Source organism: Equus przewalskii, chromosome 8 (assembly GCF_037783145.1).
Source record: "Equus przewalskii isolate Varuska chromosome 8, EquPr2, whole genome shotgun sequence".
Lineage (NCBI taxonomy): Eukaryota > Metazoa > Chordata > Mammalia > Perissodactyla > Equidae > Equus > Equus przewalskii.
The window spans coordinates 15410733-15416454 of NC_091838.1; the positions used below are offsets into that span (position 1 = coordinate 15410733).

At 32.9% G+C, this 5722-nt stretch overlaps 1 pseudogene; it reads left to right on the forward strand.

Annotated features, from left to right (window-relative positions):
• The first annotated feature begins 732 nt into the window (after positions 1-732).
• Positions 733-1696, forward strand: LOC139085359 (olfactory receptor 2L5-like; annotated as a pseudogene).
• Positions 1697-5722: the final 4026 nt, after the last annotated feature.

Below are 5722 nucleotides of genomic sequence, written 5' to 3' on the forward strand. Positions count from 1 at the left end.
AAGCTACAGTTATTTATATATATCTTAAAGGATAAGCAAGGAGTATAATCCTAAATACAGTCATGTGTTTCTTAATGACAAAGATACATTCTGAGAAATGCACCATTAGGCAATTTTTTCATTGTGTGAACATCATAAAGTGTATTTACAGAAACCTAGTTGATATGCTCTACTACAACTTAGGCTATATGGTACTAATCTTGTGGGACCACAGGGATATATGCAGTGTGTCATTGACTGAAACATCATTCTGCAGCACATGACTGTATAGAAGAAAAATCACCTCCTGTGTATCACTAAGTTTATTCATATGATAATCCAAACCTATATCCATTTGAACTGATATTCCATTTGTGCTCAATACTAGCAAGAAGAATTATGTAAAAGTTTAATTAAAATCTTTATTTTTTGATATGCGAATTTATGAAGGGCAGACAATCATCCATATCTTATCCAAGTAGGTATAGATATTTTCCTTTAATTGTTTAATGAATCCTTTACAAAAGATTTTGAATGTTAATGCTTACCAACTTACCTTGTGACTTTGGGTAACAGAATGAGACTCCTTTTTTCAAAATAAGAAACTTTTATTACTCATTTAAGTAACTGGGCCTTTTCTGAAAAAATCATGGTTAGAATAAAAAAATAAAACATAAATAACTAAACAGTTCATTTTTCTTTATTTACCACACATGCTTGTGTCTCTTCCTTCAGGAAAAGCAGTAAATTCCAATGGAGTATTAAAACCAAACCTTAACTGATTTTTATCATATCGGAGATTTTTTTCACCATAAGAAATTGGCTTGTTCTTCATTCTCATTGTTCTCATTTTCCTAAGGGCTCTGTTTGGCAACCAGTCCATAATCCTCCTCATCTTTATGAACACCCATTCCCACACACCCATGTATTTCCTACTTAGCTCTCTTTCATGGACCTGAACCTCATCTCTATCATTGTCCCAAAAATGGCTTCTAATTATCCATTTGGAAACAATTCTATCTGGTTCACCAGGAGTGAGGTTCAGATCTTCTTGACTTTAGCATTTACTGCAGCACTGCTCTTGACATATATGACATACGATTGTTATGTGACTACTTGCTCTCTTCCCCTCTGTCCCAGCCATAGAAGAAAAAAAGTGTGTGCTGGTAATAATAGGATCTTGGATAATGGGTTTTATCACTCTTGTGCCCACATTGTATATGCCCTCATACTCCTTATTGCTGGGTCTGGACCATCAACCATTTCTTCTCTAATGACCCAGCCATGTTGACTCAGGTCTGCATTGACACCTTGGTCTTTGAATACACACTGTTTGTGAGCATCACCCTATTTCTTGATTCCTTGTGTTGCCTTTCATTGGTATAGCATATTCCTATGGCCAGGTTCTCCTTGTTGTCTACTGCATGCACTCAGTGGAAGGGAAAAGGAAAGCCTATTCAAGTTAGAGAACTCACCTCACTGTGCTGGCTTTCTACTATGTGCCCTTTTCTTACACCTATCTATGCCCAAGATTCCTCCACTCCCTGACAGAGGACAACACAAGACAGTTCGGGGTTGTCTTCAACAGCTTCTTAAACCTAATTCTCCACCGCGTCATCTACAGCCTGAGGAACAAGGAAGTGATGGGGCCCTGAGAAGAGTGACTCATAGAATCCACTCTGTGAAAATGTACACAAGGATTTCATTAGTACTGTAGTCTCAACAATGGATCAATTTAACATCACATTCTCATTAGGAATAATATTATTTTGAGATTGAAGATAGGACTAAAATTAATCTAGAGAGTAACATAATTGAGATTTGACAAAATAGTTGTATATTCCAACCAAATTTTGGGGATTTTTGTGATATTTTTTCAATAAATATAAAGGGCATATATTTTCTTCTAACTTGTGGGCAATAATGTTTTGCTAATATAGAGAAATAAAAATAGAAACTACTCAACTTGATGTTATCATTCTGTATAATAGTTGTACTATGTACTTGCATTATTTAACAAATCCCAATTAGTCATGCTGTATAATCCACCCTTTTAATGCTGAACGTGATTTTTTAGTATTTTGTTGAAGATTTTGCATCAATATTCATAAGGGTTATTAGTTTGTAGGGTTTCTCCAGCATCTTTGTCTTGCTTTGGTAGCAGGGTGATATGCTGAGCTCATAAAATAAATTTGGAAGTTTTCCCCCCTCTTCACTTTGCCAGAAGAGTTCTAGGATGATTGATGTTGATTCTGTCATAAATATTTGACATAATTCACCAGTAAGGCCAATTTGCCCTGGGAATATTGGTTGAGAGGTTTTCAACGACTGATTCAATCTCCTTAACACTTGTTGTTCTGTTCAGATTTTCTATTTCCTAAATATTCCATATTGGTAGATTTAGGTTTCCAGGAATTTTCCCATTTGACTTTAGATTATCCAATTTGTTGGTGTACAATTGTTCATAGTAATTTCTTCTAACAATTTTTATTTTTGTTGATTGGTAGTAATGTCCATACTTTCATTTACGATATTAGTAATTTTAATCTTTAGTCTTTTTTTCTTGGTTAATTTGGTAGAGAATTGTCAATTTTCTTGATCTTTTAAAAGAACTAATTCTTGATTTTGTTGATTTTCTCTATTGTTTTTCTATTGCCTATTTTATTTATATCTCCTCTAATCTTTATTATTTTCTTTCTTGTGCTGGTTAACTTTGTATACCTTGTTTTTGTAGTTCCTTAATGTATAAAATTATATTTTTGATTTGAAATTTTTCTTCTGTTCTAATGTAGATAATTATATCTATAAATTTCCCTCTTAGCACTGCTTGTACTACATTCCATATATTTTAGTTTGCTGTGTTTACATTTTTATTTGTCTAAAGATACTTTATAATATCTTTTATGATTTGTTCTCTGATCCATTAGTTGTTTACACTGTGCTGCTTAATTTCATGTATTTATGAATTTTTCAGTTTTCCTTCTGCGGTTGATTTTCAATTTCATTTTACAGTGGCCAGAAAAAACTTTGAATAATTTCAATCTTTCTAAATTTATTAAGACTTATTTTGTGGCCTAATATGCAGTCTATCCTGGAGAATATTTCATGTGCACTTGATAAAATTGTGTATTTGTCTTTTGTTGGGTGGAGTGTTCTAGTAGGTCCAAATGGTTTAGAATGTTTTCCAAGTCCTCTAATTACTCATTGAAATTCTTTCTGGTTATTCTAAACATTATTAAAAGTGGGGTATTGGGGCCGGTTCAGTGGTGCAGTTGTTAAGATTGTGTGCTCTGCTTCAGGGCCCAGGGTTCACTGGTTTGGGTCCTGGGTGCAGACCTACACACCATTTATCAAGCCATGTTGTGTCAGATGTCCCACATATAAAGTAGAGGAAAATGGGCATGGGTGTTAGATCAGGGCTAATCTTCCTCAGAAAAAGAAAAGAGGGGTTCAGAAGTCTCCTACCATTATTGTAGCCTTTCTTATGTCTTCATTCAATTCTGTCAATGTTTGCTTTGTATATTTTGGAGTTCTGATGTTTGCTGCATATGCAGTAATTGTTATATCTCTTGGTGAATTGATTCTTTTATCAGTATATAATGTTCTTTGATCTTTATAACTTTTTTTGTTTAAAGGCTATTTTAACTGATAATGGTATAGTCATCCTTACTCACTTTTGGTTTCTATTTGCATGCACTATCTTTTTTCTTTTCAGTCTTATTCAACATGTTTTTGTCCTCAGCTCTAAAGTAGACAGCATATAGTTGGATAATTTTTAAAAATTGTTTCTCCCATTCTTTGCCATTTGATTTGGGAGTTTAATCCACTTACATTTAAGATGATTATTTATAGACAAGGAGTTACTTTTGTCATTTTCTTGTTTCTTTTATCTTATTGTCCCTGTTTCCAACATCAATTCCCTTTTTTTTTTGTGCTTAGTTGATATTTTTGTAGTGAACCATTTTGAATCCTTCTTTTTTCCTTTTTTTGTATATTTTATACATATTTCCTTTGAAGTTACCATATGGATTATGTATGAAATCACAAAGTTATAATAATCTATTTCAAATTAATATTAAGTTCAATTGCATATTAAAACTTTATTCCTTTACAACTCTATGTGATCATGTTATCAGTGTCACTACTATATCTTTATTATATATTATCAATGTTATCAATGTCACTATTTTATGTTATCAATGTCACCAATTATATCTTTAGCTATTGTGTACTTAATGTAAATTTAAAATTATTTTTATGTCTATATTTTAAATATAAAATTTATATTTTATTTATATTTTAGCTATCTTTTAAATTATGTAGAAAAAATTGAAATGGAAATGCAATCCAAAATCACAATAGTATTGGTTTTTATATTTGACCATGTATTTACCTTTACCAGAGAGGTTTATATTTTTGTACATTTTCTGATTACCATCTAGCATCCTCTTATTTCAACCTGAAGGTCTCCTGTTAGCATTATTTGTGGGACAGGTCTAGTGGAAATGAATTCTGTCAGCTTTGATTATATGTAAATATCTTAATTTCCACCTCGCTTTTGAAGGACAGTTTTGCTGAATAGAAAATTCATGGCTGGGGCCAGCCCTGTGGCCAAGTGGTTAAGTTCATGCACTCCACTTCCAGCCTGGGGCTTCACTGCTATGGATCCTGGGTTCAGACTTGGCACCGCTCGTCAGGCCACATTGAGGTGGTGTCCCACATGCCACAACTACAAGGACCCACAACGAAAATATACAACTAAATACTGGGGGTATTTGGGGAGAAAAAGCAGGAAAAAAAAGACGATTGGCAACTGTTGTTAGCTCAGGTGCCAAACTTTAAAAAAAATTCATGGTTAACAACTTTTATGTTTTATTTTTTCTTTCAGCAATTTACATATATCATCTTGTTACCTTATGGCCGCCAAAGTTCTTGTGGAAAAGTCGATTCATAATCTTAATGGCATCCTTTGTATGTGACTTTTTTTAATGTCAAAATTTTGTCATCATTTTCTTTCAATAGTTTGATTATAATGTGTCTTGTTGATCTCTTTGGATTTATCTTACTTGAAATTCATTGAGCTTCTTGGATTTGTAGATCCATGTATTTTCTCAAATTTGGAAAGTTTTTGTCCATTGCTTGTTCAGATAATCTGTTTGCCCTTTTCTCTATTAACCTTCTGAGGTTTCCATAATGCATATTTTTGTCCTTTTAATGGTCTGCCATAAGTCATTTGGCCTCTGGTAACTTTTTTTCTTTTTGTTCCTCAGATTCCATAATTTCACAAATCTAACTTCCAGTTCTCTGATTCTTCTTTCTGCTCAAGTCAGCCACTGGAACCTTATACTCAATTTTTCTATTTGTTCCTTGTATTCTTCAGCTCCAAATATTGTTTCATTATTTATTATAATTTCTCTTTTTATTATATGATCATTTTGTTCATTTGTTGTTCTTCTGATTTCCTTTAGTTCTTTGTTTTCTGAGCTTATTAAGCATTTGTAAGACAGTTGTTTAAAGTCTTTATCTAATAGATTTATACTTATGTTTCTTTAGGGATGGTTTTTGGACATTTTTTCTTTTGAATGAGTCATGTTTCTCTGTTGTTTTGTATGCTTTGTGATTATTTTTATAAAAAATTGGGCCTTCAACATACACCTGTCTCTCCAAGTATTTGCAGAATGGCTCTGTGCCAGGGAAGTCCTTCACTAATTAGCTGAGCCTTGGTTCTGGGCCTTAGAATCAG